Source organism: Sus scrofa, chromosome 2 (genome assembly GCF_000003025.6).
Source record: "Sus scrofa isolate TJ Tabasco breed Duroc chromosome 2, Sscrofa11.1, whole genome shotgun sequence".
NCBI classification, from domain to species: domain Eukaryota; kingdom Metazoa; phylum Chordata; class Mammalia; order Artiodactyla; family Suidae; genus Sus; species Sus scrofa.
Window position 1 is genome coordinate 115,016,977 of NC_010444.4, and position 19,889 is coordinate 115,036,865.

General features: G+C 38.9%; 1 long non-coding RNA gene across 4 annotated transcripts in view; it reads left to right on the plus strand.

The window, feature by feature from the left end:
• Positions 1-19,889, plus strand: part of LOC100626591 — a 194,701-nt gene that overhangs the window by 86,832 nt on the left and 87,980 nt on the right. For all 4 annotated transcript variants that reach the window (XR_002341849.1, XR_002341850.1, XR_002341848.1 and 1 more), the window contains 2 exons: positions 4,230-4,436; positions 5,282-5,419. This is a non-coding gene — a long non-coding RNA (uncharacterized LOC100626591). The remainder of the gene's footprint in view (positions 1-4,229; positions 4,437-5,281; positions 5,420-19,889) is intronic.

Consider the following 19,889-nt stretch of genomic DNA (forward strand, 5'->3'; position numbering starts at 1 on the left):
CTGGATTCACTCAGCTGTCGTGACATCACCCTTTGTCAAGTTATGATGACTAAACTTCTCATTTTGAATTCAGTATGACAACACCTTGGCGATAATGCAAGCACGTTTCCTCTCTGCACTGCTTTTGGCTTCTAGTGAGTCACTGGGGTATATCTTCTAAGAGATGAAGGATATCGAAAGTGTTCAGTCATGACCCAGAAGACAGCAGTTACAAGATGCCTCTTCTCCTCCTCTACCACCCTGCCTTATTACCACTCTGCTTTCTATTCCTTGCTTCCTTCAGGCCTGCTCTGCCAGCTGAGTCATTGACACATTTACACAACTGTAATTGGTGCCTCTTTGGATACCCCTTGGGTTACCAAGGCAACTACCTCTTCTTATGCCCTTTGAGCAAAACTATCAGCGACTCTCTTAGAGGCTTTGTGGCTTAGACTAAACTGATCGTTCTCCTTACACTTCTTCCTAAGGTGTCATCTTCAGATCCTGCCTTAGGCCCTCTCACCTCTTCCCTAGAGGGAGGTTGCGGTGCAGGTTTTAAGACTCACTCCTTTCTTCTCCTCCTTTTCATTTCATGCTCCTAAACTGGGTTGGATTTGACTTTATACTCCCCAGTTCTTTTTCCATTCAGGGTTTCCTACACTAGTTTGTTCTGTAATTCCTGGTACAGCATGAAGTAATACTCAGATAAAATAGAAATAGTGATGTGTCAGTGTGCTAACAGGAACAACATAATGTTCCTTTCCTTCCCCGGTATCTCATTTCTTATATTCTGCAGGTGTTGATCAATGTCGCAAAATACCAACCAGGTAGGATTTTAAGCTGGGAGTTTCAGAATAAAATGCCAAGCCTTGTGCTTCATAGAAGGAAATAGTTCAATCTGGAAATGATGAGGTTGTTGAGGGTGGGGCAGCTCAAGAGTGAGTTAGGAGCTAGGGAAGCCAAGGGAAGACAACTGCATGCACAAGCTCCCTGTGCCAAGGAGCTTCTCCCATCAAGAACTACAGCCTTGGAGTTCCCATTGTGGCTCAGCAGGTTAAAAACCTGACATAGTGTTTATGAGAATGCAGGTTCAACCCCTGGCCTCACTCAGTGGGTCAATGATCCATCGTGGCTATGGCTGTGGCTTAGGCCAGCAGGTGCAGCTCCAATTCAGCCTAGCCGGGGAAACTCCATGTGTCACAGGGGTGGCCATAAAAAGGAAAAAAAAAGTGAGCTTAGCTTCCATTTGAATCTTATACATTAAAACTAATATTAGGTTAAAAGAAAAGTTGCAAGAAAAGTCTAAATCCCACCTCACTGAGTACATGACCGCTTTCTAGTGCAAAGAAGATTTGTGGACTGAGCAACCAGAGTGATGGAGGGATCCAGCATAAATAAGAAGATGAATGGTTGTTTTTTTCTCTAAGTCAGACTCTCCCTGTGGGATGAGGTGTCTTTGCTCCACTCTCCAAGGCTCTGATGACCTCATCCACATTCTGCCAACAATTTGCTCCTGCTATCTCCAGCCTGAGGCTTACACGGATCCTGATGTGACCAGCACAAAGGTTCCCCATCTTATTCGCTCCTTCATCCACCATTCTGTGGGTAGCTTGTGGGAGCCTCATCACATGATGGAGAGATATCCTTCACTTGGTTCCTCCCTCCTGCTTTTCCTCTCTAAGTAGAAACTCTTCATCCCTCCCTCCACATACAAGGCTTCTTGTTTCCTAGAGTTCCTTCTGAACCATTGGCAGATTTGATACTAATTCTTACCATTTGAATGCTTCAGGTGACTTTACCATTGTCTCCCATTGCCTCTGCTTGTTTCCTTTTCCTAAGTAATTTAGTGTTCAGTTCTTTCTCTTTTGCCATTTTGGGATTCAAATTAATGACCCATAATCTCATCCTCCTTGACTCAGTTGAATACTGATTTTGTCCCTATGTCTATCTGTCCAAAAATTTCATCCACCCCAGGCTCAGCTCAAAAACTATCCCCTTATCATAGCTTTTCTTGATCCCTGCAACAGCAAGTACAATTCACCTTTTTTTTTTTTTCCTGGATGACCATATTCCTTTATTGGTACCATTTTATGTATTTACATTTTTCTTTTTTTTTTTTTTATTTTCCCACTGTACAGCAAGGGGGTCAGGTTATCCTTACATGTATACATTGCAATTACAGTTTTTCCCCCACCCTTTCTTCTGTTGCAACATGAGTATCTAGACATAGTTCTCAATGCTATTCAGCAGGATCTTGTAAATTTACATTTTTTAAATTTTAAAAAGTTGTGACATTTAAGGATAAGAACTGTGTTTTACTCGTATTTATATTTCTGTCAACCCTCTTCCAGCACCTCCTCTTAAACTGAAGACTGAATGAGGACACCAGCCTTCTATCCTTCCTTTTATAGTGCCGTAAACTACAATCCCTGGACCTCAAGAATTCCATGGATCACTTCCACAATGCCATTTCTAATAATATTCAATAATATTTTAAAGTATGTCTTGGATGTTGAGCCCTGTTCTAAGCATTGTTGAAAAAGTATTCTAACTGGCCCAGAATGAAATTTCCATGTCTTGGATGTTGAGCCCTGTTCTAAGCATTGTTGAAAAAGTATTCTAACTGGCCCAGAATGAAATTTCTTGTCCATGCCTACGGCTGGGGGAGGACCAGTCAGCACACTTGAATCATGTGGCTTGACCAAGATTATAAAATCAGGAAAGATTAGTCTCTAAAGTAAAGAGCATATTTATACTCCCTTTCCCACTTTTTCCTTACCCCTATCTTGTAGCCCTCCTGTAGAGTAGGCTAAGTTGCAATTCTGAATAAATCCTATTTTGTTTGAAATCTTTCAGTAGCTTTCAACATGAAGTTCAAGGGCCCACTTTAGCATTTAAAGCTTTTCTGAGCTTCCTGCTTCTGAAGCATCATCTTCTTGCACTAAGCCACATGCATGCCCACCCTTTAATCATGACAACCTTCTTTGAGTTCTCAAACCTGGCATGCTATCTTGAGCATCTGTAATTTTTTCACTTCCTTTTTTTATTTCTAAATGGCTGCTTTTCTTCATTTTAACATGGTTTCTTAGTCAGCTCAGGCTGTCATAACAAAATACCATATACTGAGTGGCTTAAACAGCAGACATTTAGTTCTCACAGTTCTGGAAGCTGCACAGTCCAAGATCAAGGTGCTGACAGGTTCATTTCTCATTAAGAGCTTTCTCCCTGGCTTGTAGACATCAGCCATCTCACTCTGTGTTCACATGACCTCTTCTTTGTGTCTAGTTAGAAAGAAAAGAGGGAGGGAGGAAGAGAGGGAGGGAAAGAACTCTGGTCTCCCTTCCTCTTCCTATAGGGACACTAATCCCCTATTATAGGGGCTCTTCCCTCATACCTCAAGTAAACCTAATTACTTCCAGAAAGCCTCACTTCCTAATATCTGCACACTAGGGATTAGGGTTTCAACATATGAATTTTGAGGGAACATAAACATTCAGTCCCTAACAACTATAAACTCCTTTTTACCCTTTAAACTCAGTTTGGGGGGGTCATATATCCTGGGAATCCCTCTTGATGTCCCTGTTTTATCTAAATTCTCTTCTCCGTTCTTATAGCATTATTTAGTTTGCTCTATTAGAGTACTTAACACACCTTCTATAATTATTTATTTATTTATTATTATTATTATTTTTTCATTCACAGCATAGCCCAAGATTTGACTTAGAGAAGGAACGTGGTAGCTCTAAATGATTTAACTCTCAGTGCTTTTTCAGGACCCTCGATTAAGTCCAAAATAAATAACTGCTTTATTTATTACTTATTTCAGTTTTAGAAGTGTTTATAGTGGAAAAACTTATTGATTCTAGAATTTTGTGAAACTTTTCATTTCTATTTGGACGAATACTCTATTTCTATTGGATGATTATTAACAGTTGATGTTGCTCTTGAAGCACTTAAAATGGGATAATTATTAATTTTTCATTTGCTTTTCTCTCTCATTCTATTATGAAGTCCCAGAGGTAGAGTCCACATCCTATTTATTATTGCACAGCCAATGCCTGGCACACAAAATGTGCTCAGTGCATGTTTATTGAATGAATACTAAATACACATTGTTTTTCCAACTAACAGCTCACCTCCTTGTAAAAGTACCAAATCAACTCTCCCTTTCTCCATAGTCTTTAGGTCCCACATTTCTGGCTCTTTTAAGAATATCTGCTTATATGGCTTCCCCCTTCTTTTGTAAATAGGACAAGGGGACGGACACTAAGAAGGGGATGTATTGTCTGCGTGTGTTGCCTTCACACCTTTGAATTCTAAAGGGATGGCAGGGGCAGCTAACAGAGAGCAGAGAGGAGGCATCCGGAATCCCATGTGGCACATTTATGTCAACTGCATGTCAATCAGATGCAAGTGAAGACTAAGCAGTTCCAGCACGGGAACCTCTGAAAATCAAGGTAAGACAGTTCATCCCTTGCTTGAAACTGTGGGCAACATCACTGGGAGAAATACTTTGTGGCTATCACTTGCTCCACTGTTGAGTGTGAGGTGGTGATGTGGGCAAATGAAGGGGTGCCAGAGTATGAATCACAAGGTCAGAGTCTGCAACTTAGAAGTGTGCAACTTCTAAGGCCTAAGAGCCTTGGTTTCCCCATCTCTGGTGTGAGATAGTCATAGTATCCTCTTTACTGCATAAAATTGTTTCTAAGATCAAATGAAATAAGGGCTCTAAGATCCAACTGCAAATGGTTAACAAGTTTACCCATGTTTGTGTGTAGGGGGTCATTTTATAGAGGAGATGATAATTTCTCATCAGTTCTCTGGCAGCCAACCTGCTCTGCATGATACATCTCTGGTACAGCCGTGCATACACGACATGCTTTTTACTATGTGTATGTATTTAGAAGTAGAGTCACCTAGAGGTAACCACCAATGCAGGATATGATACTGCAAGTCAGCGAAGTCCTGCTTCCTCAAGAAATCCCCAAACACGTCATTGTGTTTTCCTAGTTTCAACTACTAAGATGTTCGTAATTAACTTAGTCTTGTTAGCAGTCAGGGAAAAGGCATTGATTTTTCACTTTTTGGAGACACAGAGTCTTTTGAACTATTGAGAAGGAAGAATCCCTAAAGGGCAAGAGGAACCCAACCTTAATACATGCAAACTGCAGTTCATTTAAAACCACCCTAGCAGTTTACAAAGACTTAGGTGACAGCCCAGGTTTAAATATTTAGTCGTTTGGTTATTTGGCATTCTGCCACTTAAACATACAGATGATTGATTTCATTTTTAAATCACTAGACCACATCATCCTGATGTTTTGGCATTTTGCCCACTGCCTCAGCATGTGCTTTTAAAGAGAGCTCTCTATTGCCGTCTCATGGTGAATGAGTGAATGGCTGGGATTAGGAGACAAAACTGGCTACCACCACTAAGCAGGTAAATTTTGGGTAATGGGATAATCTTGGGTAATGAATGTGTGTGGGCCTCAGTTTTCTCTTTTATAAATTGCAAGTTGAATTTAATTATAAAAGTCTGTAACTTTAGAGCTGTCTACTTGGCAAAGAAAATGCTCAGGATTCTGTAACTTTGCATAAAGCCATGCATTTTGACTTCTGTGCAGTTTTCATTTTGACTTCTAGTACTCCCTGAGTCACAGGTTCAAGTAATTTATAAGGATTTCATATCATCCTTATGAATTAATACATCCTTATACTCTTCCTGTCCCAGGGCTTGGAAACAACTTCTTTTTTTGAATACAGTGAGGTCATTCTTCGTGAGGATAATTAAAAGCTTTTGCCATCAACAAACAAAACAGGTTTTAATCAAAAAGTTGAATGTGGAGATTCCTTCTCTGAAATTGAATAAATCAGGTACAAACCAGAATGCAGATATGGAAGATCAAAGTGGAAATTACCTCTGCTGCTCCCTTGAAGAGCAAATTGTTTTATTGACTTTTCTTCAGTGTATTCTTTTTCTGCCTTGTAGGGGTTTTTCTTATTTGCATTTTTTTTTTTAAAATGGAATTTGATGATCTGTCAGGAAGGAGACAAAGACCTTTGACTAACACAGCCTCTGTCTTGCTAGAGGCAGAGCTAACTTTGATATTGTACTTTTTAATTACAGTGGAGAGTTCTGTGGCCTCCCGAGTAAAAGCTAGCTACCGCTTTTCCTCTCACAAAGCAAGCAAGGATGTAGTCAAGAAAACAAGGGCACTGCAGTTGTCCTGAAAATAGGAGCCTGAGATGCCTAGAGCAGGAGGAGATGCTTGGGCAATGTCTGATCCTCTGCAGACTTCAGCCTTATGGGGACTGGAAGAGATGTGGGGAAGCCCCTCCCAAGAATTTTCAAGGGACACACAGGGCCTGGACAAGCCTCACTTTACAACTTAATCAACCAAAGCGATATGAGCAACAATGCTTTGCCTGGTAGTTATGTAAGATGAAAGGAGTCTCAAAGTCGAATGAAACTGTATTATTCAGATGCTTTCATTTACTCTAAAGACATCCTACTATATAGGTTATGCATGAATTTCTTCGATTTTCAGGAGTAAGGCACAGTAACCAAAAGTCATCAATGTTTTATAAACTGTGACTAATCTCTATGTATAGTCTCATAGTCTCTCTCTCTCTTTTCCTAACTGTTCAGAATTTTTTGTATTGGCTGATATTTGGCTGCTGCTCTTCAGTACTATCATTATTATTTTTAAGATCACTTGAGACCCTGGCACGCCGTGGGGTTTAGGATTGATAGGGTTATTAGGGAAGCCTGCTCTCCCAAACTTTTAGATTGCTTTGAAATATTTTGCTGGAAAATGGCAACAAATAAATCTGAAGCAAGCTCTGCCTTCCAGAAGCAGCAGCATGGTGTGTTTCCAGGGTCCTGTTGGCTTTTACTGAGCTGCTGCCACCCAAAAATAGTGGTGGGCTCATAAATGTTTAGCAAATCATGATAATGAACGTGGCCAGGACAAACATAGCCAGTGTGTGTTTTTTTAATCATGCCTCATTTAGTACAAAGATGACTCTTGGATGTTTTGGCAAATTAATTTGTATTGCACTTCAGAGAAGGGAGAAAGCAGCTGGGCTCTAGCCCGCAGAGCTGCACTGGCTGTATCTGCTAATAAAGTTGCTGTTGCCACCGCCTCCTGTGGAAGCACAAATGGAACGTAAGGCACAGGGAATTCTCTGCCGCTTCCCTCCAGGGTTTTAGTTGAATCCATGTCAGTCCTTCTCTAGTGGTTCCAAGAATTCCCACTGTGCTTCGTCAGCAACTCTAATGCAGCAACCGAGCAACCATTTCCAAATGAATCATCCTCTACCATTTATGAATCAGTCACAATGCCACCTTCTTTGAAATCTGATTAAGTACTGCCGGATATTTGTACAATTCAAATGTGAGTCCTCCCTCCTCACTGATGGATATTTTGTGTAATCTGTCATGAAAAGTCTTACGTGGCCTAGGTCTTTGCTAGGTACTGATATAAAGACAGTGGTCTGAGAGAAATCCACATAGGAAAACATTTCCAAGTTTAGTTTCTTGTCGAGGAAAACATCAGATGGCAAGTGGAAGGGGGAGAGGTATTAGGGACATAAACACATTGGAAATCTTCCCCAAAGTTTGTCATTCTCTGCAGGAGTGGCTGCTCTTACCCCAAGCCTCTTCATCACTGAATCATACCCCAACAGCTAGCACACATGAGCCACCAGGTTTTCCTTTCTTTCTCTAAACTGCTTCCCCCTACCCCTTTTTTTTCCATTGCCCTTCAGTCTTTTGAAAAAAATAAAAATATGTATATTTAAAACATTTTTGTTGAATTATAGTTGATTTACAATGTTGTGTTCAATATTGCATTTCTGGTGTAGAGCAAAGTGATTCAGTTTTATATATATGTGTGCATTTGTGTATATATATATAGTGTGTGTGTATATATATTCTTTTTCATATTCTTTTCCATTATGGCTTAATATAGGATATTGAATGTAATTCCCAGTGCTACACAGTAGGATCTAGTTGTTTATCTATTTTATATATGGTAGTTTTCGTATCTGCTCATCTCCCAAAACAGGAGAATATTTATTTTTGATGAAAACCCTCTTTGCTTTGATATTTTTTTTTTCCTGTTCTGCTTCTTAGCTATTGCTGGAATTCTGCAGGAGCCATCCTTGCTGTTGTGTTTAGAGGGCAGAGGAATGAGAGAAACCACATGGGCAAAGCCAGAACTTTCTTTAGCAGAAGAGAAGGAAGCCTGGCTGAGAATACACATATTTTAATAATTTTTTAATGGCTGCAGTCTTGTTTCTGGGTATCCATGACCTCTTTCAAACAATACATAAGAAAATCATACTGTTTTCTGCCTTTCAGAGTTAACTCTGGGGCACCAGGAGTGGCTGAGGCCTGGGTTAGTTTCAGGTATTTTGTAATGAAAATATGTCTCCTGAAACCTCCAAGACTTGATTGGAGCTAAGAAAAAGACTTAGGAAGAATAAAGGCTTTTTATATCATTTAATACTAAAATGTAATGTTTAAATATTCTGATTGATGAATAGCTCTATGACAATCTTCCTATGTAAGGGTTGAGCATTTTAATTGATTTATGCTTTAAGCCTCTGAGTTTGGTTATTTGGTTGGTAAATAGTTTCAGGGACTCTAGTCATTGGAAGGGCTGATAGGCAAGTGTTTGGTGGTATAATCCCTTCTAGTAGCCTTTGTAGGGGTGATGATGATGATGATAGTTAATATTTATGGAGAAGTTAATTTGTGCCACACTACATGTGTTCCAGAACTTTACATGTATTAATTTAATTTTCATAATGACCTCATTAGTAGGAACTTCTATTATTTCCATTTTTTTGGTATAAAGAAACAGGCAGAGAAGTTAAGTAACTGATGAAGTGGGCTTAGTGCCAAGATGCTTGTATTGACTGAGCACGACCAGTGCCTAGCTGTGTAGCCTTTAATAAACAGCCAAGTAGAACTTACCCCAGGGCTGTCTTTGGTGGGCTGTCAGCCAGTTTGCCACCTCTGCTCAACATTTATCTCTATTAGAAACACAGATTGGAACGCTGCCACTGGCTTCTGATGTCAGATAATGTGCCATCCAGCTACACATTAATAAATAAGGATAGGAGATAGAATCACAGCTTTTGGCCTATCTGTAACAGACAGACTATGGACCTTAGGGCACCTAGTTTCTGAACAAATTAAAGGCATTTCTATAAAACTGTGATTAGCAGTTTTCAAATCTGAGCATCTGCTACTTTGTGCCTAATACTGTGCTAGGTAGACATCATATAAAACATAAAAGAAGGAGAAAAATTCTGTTAGCAATTTTAGAGCCACCTATGCTTTTATAGGGTAAACATGACAATACACCAGCAGTAACAGTACATGAGTACATTTGAGTAAAGCCTGTGCTGTTCAGATAATGAGTTTTAGGGGAGCTTTGTATTGCATAAAGGAGATTGGACCTAGCCAGGGAGCACATGGCTGTCAACAGCTCCGTCATACATGAGCCCTGGGAAGTCTAAATGCCGCTCCACATTTAGCATCTTCAAAGCTTTGAAATAACAGCACAAAATCAGCATTGAGTCACAAACTGACCAGTGATATTTTTCTACATTGACTTTAGATTCACAGATAGGCAGATGAGTGTTAGAATCAGTACTGAATGGTAAAGCATGAGCTCTAGAAGTGTCTTTGCTTCTTTGATGGAAGGCTTGGATCATTGTTCTTCATTGGTCCTGAAATGTCTAGTGACATGGCAAGGTCTAAAGTTCTAATCCCACCATTCATTCAGTGCATAAATATAAGCGGGTACTATGTGAACATTCTCTGCTAGCTTTCTGAGATGTTTCAAATTTAGGAGGGTAAAGCATAGAACTTAATGTCAGGACATCTGAGTTATAATCCTGACTGTCTCCTTAATTTATATTGAGGCAGAATGAGAGTCAATGTACTTACCTTGGCTTTGGCTCCACACTGTGAATGAGAAAGTGGGTATCATGTATTGTCCATTAGCTGCTTCAGTGTGGATTCTTTCTCAGTGTTGGCTGGGGATATTCCAGAACAGTGGTTATCAACCAAGGGCATTTTCCTCCTCTCTTCCCAGAGGATATTTTGGTCATGTCTGAGGAATGTGTTTGCTACTGGCAGAAGCCACGCATGTTGCTAAACATTCAGCGGTGCATGAGATAGCTCTCTTGATAGAATTATGTGGCCCTAAAGGCCGATAGCACTCAGGTTGAGAAACCCTGCCATGGGAGATGTGAGTAAGCCTGAGCTGATGGGGCTCCTGCCTCTAACCCACTAACACCAAAGTACAACTATTTTAATTTCCTGAAAGCGGCAGACATATATTTGATAGGCACTAAACAAATGTGCCAACTTTGATTTTATTTTCTGTAATTGAGCTGAAGTTATATGTTAATTCCCCCACTCTGGTTCTCATTTGATTCAGAGTTTGCACTAAGGTATTTCAAGATTCTGCTCCTTTCTTTTCTTGCCTTGAGTTCTGAATCTACCTCTGGGGCTTGAAAACCATCCTGGCATTGAGAGGAAGTGAATGTTTAGTTCACTGCCACCTTTGATCCTACATTCGTGTCTGCAGTTATGTACCCCTCTTTGCCAGTCTTCAGCCATCGGGGCTATTTAAAAATTAAAATATGACTGACTTACAATATTGTGTTAGTTTCAGGTGTACAGCATAGTGATTCAGTATTTTTGCAGATTACATTCCATTGCAACAAGACAAGGAGTATAATTCCCTGAGATATATAGTATATTCTTGTTGCTTATCTATTTTACATATAGTAGTTTGTGTCTTTTCATCCCATACTCTTACTTTGTCCCTCTCCCCTTTGGTAACTACAAGTTTGTTTTCAGTATCTCTTGTTGACTGTTTCTGTTTTGCATATACTTTCATTTGCATGATTTTGAAAATGCCCCATGCAAGTGATAACATACAGCATTTGTCTTTCTCTATCTGATTTATTTCACTAAGCATAATCTCTAGGTCCATCCATGTTGCTGCAAATGGCAGCATTTCAAGATTTAATTTGCTTAGAGTCATTTGTAGCAAAACCAAGGGGAAGGTACAGAGATTTCCCTACACCTCCTGTGCTTATACACGGATAGCCTCTGCTATTATCAACATCCCCCTTCAGGTGGAACATTTATTACAATTTGTAAACCTATGTTGACAAAACGTAATTACCCAATGTCTGTAGTTTACCTTAGGGCTCACTCTTGGTGTTGTGTATTTTGGGGGTTTGAATAAATGCATAGTGACATGTATCCATTATTATAGCATTATACAGAGTATTTTCACTGCCCTCAAAATCCTCTGTGCTCCATCTATTCATCCTTCCCTGCCCCACCCCAGCCTCTGGCAAGCATGGATCTTTTCATTGTCTCTCCAGAATGTCATATAAGTCGGGTAAATATAGTATGCAACCTTTTCACATGGGCTTCTTTCACTTAGTAATATGCAGTTAAGATGATTCTATGTTTTTTTCATGACTTGATTGCTCGTTTTTTTTTTTAGTACTGAATAATATTCCATTGACTGGATGTGCTACAGTTTATCTACTCAATCACTGAAGGATATCTTGATTACTTCCAAGTGGTGGCAATTATGAATAAAGCTGCCATATATATCTGCATGGAAGTTTTTGTGTGGACATCAGTTTTCAACTCTAGTCATCAATTTTATCTTTGTTGCACTTGTCTTTGGCCTACCATAACCACCTGGGCCTCACCACATCCACATCAGCATGTTCTAATCTCAAGTGTAATCATACATCTGGTTCACTACCTCAGCCACTTGTGTTCCCATTTGGGAGTCACTGGAAATTTTCACATTTGATCCCTAAACTCTCGGGGCTATTGGAACCACAGGGGAGAGCTCTCTCAGACCCTCTCTACTCACGCCTGACGTGCTAGAATTTCTATTCACAGTTGTAGAACCCATGCTGGGGAGGGAAGTTCTCTGTAAGATTCTCTGCCACCCCTCATGAGGGTCTGAGAAGGGGGTACATTTCTCTCTGGCTCTAAGAACCCCCAATCCTATCTAGATTTCCTTTGCAGACTCACCAGCAACTCACTCTCCTGCTTTTCCCCTTGACTATCCTTTCTTCCTCTGAGCTGGTTGAAATTTATCTCTTCTTAAGGGTGGAAAATGTCTTCTACATAATCTGGCATTTTTTCTAGCCTTACTGTAGATAGTATGAAATTAATGCTCTTATTTTTATCAAAACTGTCATTCCAGTAAATGCTTTATTCTTTTAAAATCCTTACTCTTGAAATAGAAAAACTATCTTTTAAGCTATTAACTCTGCCATGAATTTCAAAATGCTAAATATAAGAATTGACTTCTTTGTAACGGGCAGCATCTGCCCTCCTCTAATGATATGAAATGTCACTGACTCAATGGGTAGTTGGTTTCGGGATTAATAGTTATAATTTCAGTGTGCTTTTAAACTGTGCTCCACTGCTTAAAAAAAAGAAGAGCAGTAAAGAAAGAAGAAAGGAAGAATGGGAAGAAGGAAGGAATGTGTAAAGAAGGGTTGAAAAGCCCTGAGCTAGATGGCCTCTCTTCTTATTCTTTATTCATAAAGTGATCTGAATGTGTGAAAAGCCTGAATCTCTTATCCATGCCTCTTACTCTCCTTCCTTGATGTATATTTTCTTCCTTGAAGTGACCATGGTAAGAATGCTCTTTGGAGTTTTCATAAAGAAGTGAGGAGATCCACAAAGAATTTTTCCCTTTAAACTCATTGTTGGAGTTCCCTTCTGGTGCAGCAGGTTAAGGATCTGGCATTGTCACTGCAGTGGTTGGGATCACTGGCCTGGGAAGTTTCACATGCTGTGGGTGTGGCTGAAAAACAAGACCAAAAAACAAAACAAAACAAACCCCTCACTATCAACAAGGAAACAGGATTGGATAATGGATATACTTTACATAGGTGTTTATCTAAACACCATCCATAAATTATTTTAACCCACAGTACCAGAGTATTTGCTTCTGAACACCCAGAAGTATTCAAAGAGATAGCAAAAAATGTGAAAAATGTTATTTCACATTACATTAGGGATTGGGGAATCGTTTCATTTACTCTCTTTTTCTCTGAACTTCATTATTTAGATGTCATCCATCTATCCATCCATCCATCTGTCATCTTTAGAATAGGTGGTAATTTCTGCCTATTACTAGACTAAAAAGTAAATCCCTAATGGTAGGGCAAGGTTTTATTTGAAAGGCATTGTGTCATTCATTCATTAAAAGAATATTTATTGAATGTACATTCTGTGGATAAACGCCTTGTCCTAGTGTATTGCCTAGAAACCTAGATCCTAGTCCTGCCTAGATTATTAACATGATATGAATCTGAAAAAAGCCACTTAATCTTTATATGGCTCACTTACTTTATCTTTAAAATTGATGGCTGTTTCTATGGTTCTTTTTGTTTTTTTTTTTTTTGTTTTCTGAACTTAAGCCTTTATTTATTTATTTTTTATTTTTTATTTTTTGTCTTTTTGACTTTCTCTAGGGCCACACCTGTGGCATACAGAGGTTCCCAGGCTAGGGGTCTAATTGGAGCTGTAGCCACTGGCCTACACTATAACCGAAGCAACACAGGATCCAAGCTGCATCTGTGACCTACACCACAGCTCATGGCAACGCCGGATCCTTAACCCACTGAGTTAGGCCAGGGATCAGACTCGCAACCTCATGATTCCTAGTCAGATTCGTTAACCACTGAGCCACGACGGAAACTCCCCTTAAACTTTTATTTATTTATGTTGCATCACCAATTTTTTCAATTTTAGGCAGTATTTTACTTGCGAAAAAAATGTAAAACTCTAGCATATTCGACATTTGAAATTAGGCTGATTTGCTGGTATATTTTACTTTTTAAAGTTTTATTGAAATATAAATATGGTTGATTTACAAGTTTGTGATATAATTTCTGCTGTACAACAAAGTGATTCAGTCATATATATACACATATCCATTCTCTTAATGGTTTAAAAATATGTATTTATTTCTCCCACTGGTCATCCTTGGCATATGCAACTCTTTTAGAATCTAATGTGTAACTCCTATGTTTAATGATTAAAATGTCTTTGGTTAAATTCTCAAACAGTTCTATTTTACCAATGTTACCTTACTTAGCAATCATTATCTGATAAACTGCACACAGCAAATGATTACTTATCTGATATGTGTAAGCCATTGGCAACCCAAGAACTAAAATCCATTTTGACTACAAATAAACTTTCTGTATTTCAGATAAAGCCTAAACTATAATATGTAAATTTTTATTCAAAGTAATCAGACAGTTAAGATACTTTAACAGAAGACAAAGTAAAACCAATCTTATTCTTCCTTTCCTTTCTGTTTAATTCCCTGAGTTTGGGCAAAATTTAATCAATGGAGGGTCATGTTGAAAAGCTAACACATTTATCTGGTGGGTCAGGCTTCTGATTAAAGAAGGAACATTGAACTTTTAGTCAGGACAGCATTCTGGGAAATGAGCTATTTGGTCATGTTATTTCTGCTGTTGGAGTCATTTATTATGAAATTCATTCATGTAAAATAAGGTGTAGGTAATTAGACTTCAGCTTAAAGCCTTGCTATCTGGTAGGAGCTAACATTTTAATTCAAGGGGACTTTTGAAAGGGCACGTTTTATGGGGGTTATTATAGGGTCTTGACATACTATTGCTAAACAAACCTTCATGGCATGCTTCCAAAATGCTTTCCCGGAAGTTCTCTATCCATATTAATGCCCATATTTCTACCTCTTCTTGAAAAGTGGACTCTCTTGTTATTGATGTAGAATGATAATTCTCTGGGTTCACATGTTCACATTGACTTTTGAATTAGAGTAGCTTATAACTCTGCAAACTGCTGAATGCATAACTCATGTTTCCTAAAGTTCTGGTTAAGGTCAGACTTGCATTGTAGTCTCTAGATGGAATATGCGCCCATGTGTGCTTGTACACCCGTGGACGAGAGGCAGAAATAGTACAAGAGGGGTGCAATACAAATCTTGCTATAGATCTTGTTCTTTTCCTTCCCATGGTCTGATAGATTTATCATAATTCTGATCCCAATGCCGACTCTACAATGGGTAATTATGGAATCCTGGGTAAAGCATTCACTTATTCTCTTTTTATTTGCTGAAGTAGTTGAAGACTGCAATGGGCGCTAAAGCTGTTTCTGTTGCTGTTAGTCAACATGTATTAAAAGCCTATCCTATTGCATTTTCTGAAAACATAAATAAACCAGGATTTTCATCCTTTAAAAATTCACAAGGCTTTAAGATGAATAAATAAAAATGACTCTATTGTAAGCCACAATCATCTGAATTTTCATTTATAGAAAATATTGCAGTGTTTCTGTTATTACAGATTAAATATTACCCAGAGTTACACCTAGATACTTACCATCTAGCTCTTATGTAGGTGAGGAATGTGATGCTCAGCTAGATCACTTAAATGCTTCTGTTTGTATTACAGATTCTATTCCTAAGGAGAGCTCTTAGTGTCCCAGTATTTAAGGTGAACCATCAAGAATCATCTTTTGCACTAATAAGATCTAATATGTAGAAGAATTTTTTTTTTTTCTTTTTAGGGCTGTACTCACGGCACATGGAGCTTCCAAGGATAGGGGTCTAATCAGAGCTACAGCTGCCAGCTTACGCCACAGCCACAGCCATGCCAGATCCGAACCATGTCTGCAACCTACACCACAGCTCATGGCAATGCCAGATCCTTAACCCACTGAGCGAGGCCAGGGATCAAACCTGCAACCTCATGGTTCCTAGTTGGATTTATTTCTGCTGCGCCATGACCACAACTCCTGTAGAAGAACCTGACTGCAATTGTTTCTTCTTCCTAAATGTTCATTTATTCATAAAAACACAGACAAGGGTTGATGGATCATTTAAAGCTTATCAGGATCTGTTTAATAAAGAGAGGCAGTTGGAGCTACATATTTTCAGTTGTGCAAAAGGAAGTTAAATAAGGGATGGAAATAATCATGGCCTCTATGGACACTGGCTTGCAATTCAGGTGAGACTGCTTCCCACTGAGGTTTACGCAGCAAGATAAATTCAGCGGCTGATTGTCTTAGCCTTTCATGCAGAGACCTGTCACAGTGCAATGTATCAGGGCTGTATCAAAGCACCACTACCCCCACAGGTCAAAATATCCTAATACCTTGTATTTATATAGCACCTTGCTCCAGGGACCTCACAGTGCCGACACACAACATTACCCCTTGATTACTTTTCACAAGCCCCTGCAGCAAATGGGTGACTGCTGTGCAAATCTGACTATAGCTGCATGTTCTGAGAGTGGAAACAGAATGGTACTTGGAAACCCAGCAACAAGTTTAAACTTTAAATGCAATGCTACATGGTGAATTAAAGTCAAGGAGGCTTATGCTAGCCACTAGAAAGGGCTTTGTCTCCAGAACTCCATTAGGTTCAAGGATAGAGTAGTTATGGCTGGTAATATTAAAAAAAATGATTAGGCATTATGGATTGTTATTAAGAAATAAAATAAGAGACTGGTTATCAAGAGAAAGACTGTCTGGCTCATTGGTTCAGTCTAACCATCATCTGTTTCCAGTGTGTCAGTGGCTCATCAATGCACAAAGAACTATGCTTATTTAAATCTATATCATGCCATAGCTCTACTTGTGAGAGAAAACTATAACAGAGGCAGGAGAAATTTGTGGCCCAGGAAGCATCACACACGTCCAAGCTATCTGGGAACTGGCAGCCTTCCCAGCCCAACAATTTAGCACATTTATTGGGGGTAATGGAATACACTGCTATATCAACAGGATGGCATTCAGTCTTTCTCAACGTATTTTCTGGATGTGAGTATCAGTGTTTTCACTGACTGTGCTATGAAGTATATGGGGCCCTCAGGGCCCAGAAAAACAGGTGGCCATGATTTCCACATAAGAGTAATCTTCTCAGTATAGACATTTATTTATAACTAAAAAATGGTAATGAGAATGGACTCTCCTACCTGCCCCTCCTACTGTTGTCTTTCTGGTATAGGAGCTAAGGGCAATGATTCCTTCTCTTCTGTCATTAGCTTGGCCTGTTATTTATAGGTAGAATGATAATCATCTTATTTTCAAATGTGAGGAAATCTAACAAAAACTTCAAATCTAACAAAACCTTCAAAGCCCAATTAGGATATCTCTTACCATATTGAAGAACTTGCAAATGTATTGTCATCACCAAGAGAATGAAGTAAAGGAAATCAATTAATAGCTATGGATTATAATGACAAGCGTGGGGACATTTTAGTTCCTTTTCTTCCACACTCAGAATGAATTAATGTGTAATGGATCCAAGACCATTGTAGACCTCGACTGTTGTTATTCTTGCCTCGTGCTCGGTGCTTTAGTGGAACCCCCTTCTAGTCTTCTGATTACTTCACTCCCCACAGGTAGAAGAGTGCACTGGGGACCAAGGGGACGTGTTCACTTAAAACCCACTCTCCCCTTATGGTATACATTCTAGGTACCCATAACCTGGTATCACTTGGCCCCAAATCCACTTCCAATGATTTTGTGTGCCTTTTTACAAGGCTTCTCTGAGTCTGAGGACAAGGGGCAGTTGTTTTAGGGGTACATGAATGGGGCTTGGTTTTCTGGGTTGCATGTCCCAGGTATGCTTGGGAGTTCCATTACCATGTGGTTATGAGTGGAAGTGAGAATGGGGTGTGGGTGTCCTGTAAGCTGGGGGACTCTGTCTTTAGTGTTGCCCTGCATCTTGCAAATACTAGGTGTGGGTGTGGGTCTGTGTAGTGAAATCATAGTCACCACTCCCACTTCTACCAGTACATCCCCATAGTGAATGTTACCCTTCAGCTATAAAAAATAAATTTTTACTTTTCCTTGAATTGCCATAAAGCACTGGCCCTGTTCCTTTTTGTTAAAACCCTAAGTCCAACCTTAGATTACATCTTACATTACGGTCTTCTCAAATCTTTGTAGGGACAAAAAAAATGCCAAAGGCAGCACATATATACTCAATCATAAAAGTAATTTTGTAAGTGATGGTCTGCAGGTATGCATGAGGCAATTAGATAAGATGCCAATGGGCACGGTTTTCGTGCTCTGGGTTGCAGTTAGGTCCAGGGATGTTTTCATGTGTGTATAAATGATTGCCCTGGTCTACTTTATTCCTTGTTTCTTGGAAATAATTTTGAAATCCCTTGTTTTCCATCAATGATTTCTTTTCTTTCTGTATGACAGGCGTGAGCCTGGCAAGGCCCAGTATGAGCAAGACTTCGAGATAAGTAGGAAGAGTAGCTGTTGTGGGATTAGAGGATTGAGTGTAGTTTCAGAGAAGCTGGATAGGTCTGTTTTTTTCTTGGCCTAATACCTCTTCCAGTCTATGGCTCATGCCTTAGTAAGGGGAGGGAGACTGCCAAGGGATAAGAAATTCAGGATGCTGAGAAATTGAGAGAAGGGAATGAGAGTCAGTGAAGAGGTGAAAGGCACAGAAGTAAGATCTCAAGAAAATTTGGTCTTTTATAAATTTTTAATTAAGGAGACTTTTGAAAATCATTATATAAACTTAAAAAATAAATAATAAAAATAACTTCTGTTTTTGGAAAGTTAAAAAAAAGGAGGATTTTGGCAAAATCACCACCTGCTTATAAATTTTATCAAAGGCATTTACAATCACTTCTTAAGGTGAATCCCCTAAAGTGAGATTGAATGTGTCAGAACATAGTGATTTTTTTCCTCAGGTTCTGTTCCATTCTAAGTTACTGCAGTTCCCTCTACTATACATTTTTTTATTTATTCAAATATAGTAGTGTGTATCTGTTGTTTATTTATTCAAGTATAGTAGTATATATTTGTTAATTCCAAATTCCAACTGTTTCCTCCTCTACTCTTGCTCCTTTGGTAACCATAAGTTTGTTTTCTATGTCTGTGAGTCTACTTCTGTTGTGTAGATAAGTTCATTTGTATTACTTTTTTAGATTCCACATGTGCGATGATATTTTCTTTCTCTTCTGATTGACTTCATTCTGTATGATAATCACTAGGTCCATCCTTGTTACTGCAAATGGCATTGTTTTATTCTTTTTTATGGCACACACACACACACACACTACATATTTTGTATTCATTTATCTGTCAGTGGACATTTAGGTTGCTTCCTATCTTGGCTATTATAAATAGTTTTATCTGGGTATACAGCCAGGAATGGGATTGCTGATCATATGGTAAACATATTTTTAGGTTTTAAAGGAACTTCCATACTGTTCTCCATAGTGGCTGCACCAATTTACATTCCTATCAACAATGTAGGAAGGTTCTTTTTCTCCGCATCCTCTCTAGCATTATTATTTGTAGACTTTTTGATGATGGTCATTTCTAACTGTTGTAAGGTGATAGTGTATTATAGTTTTGATTTGCATTTCTCTAATACTTAGTGATGCTGAGCATGTTTTCATGTGCCTTTTGGCCATCTGTATATCTTTGGAGAAATGTGTATTCAGATCTTCCACCAATTTTTTGATTGGGTTTTTTTTTTTTATACTGAGCAGTATGAGTTGTTTATATATTTTGTATAGTAATCTCTTGTTAGTCGCTTCATTTTCAAATATTTTCTTCCAGTCTGCAGGTTGTCTTTTCATTCTATTTATGATTTCCTTTGCTGTGAGAAAGTTTTTACCTTTAATTATGTTCCATTTATTTATTTTTCTTTTTGTTTCCACTACTCTAAGAGATGGATTCCCACCCCCAAATTATTGCTACAATTTATGTCAAAGAGTGTCCTGCCTGTTTTCCTCTAGGAGTTTTATGATTTCTGGTCTTCCATTTAGGTCTTTAATCCATTTTGAGTTTATTTTTGTATATG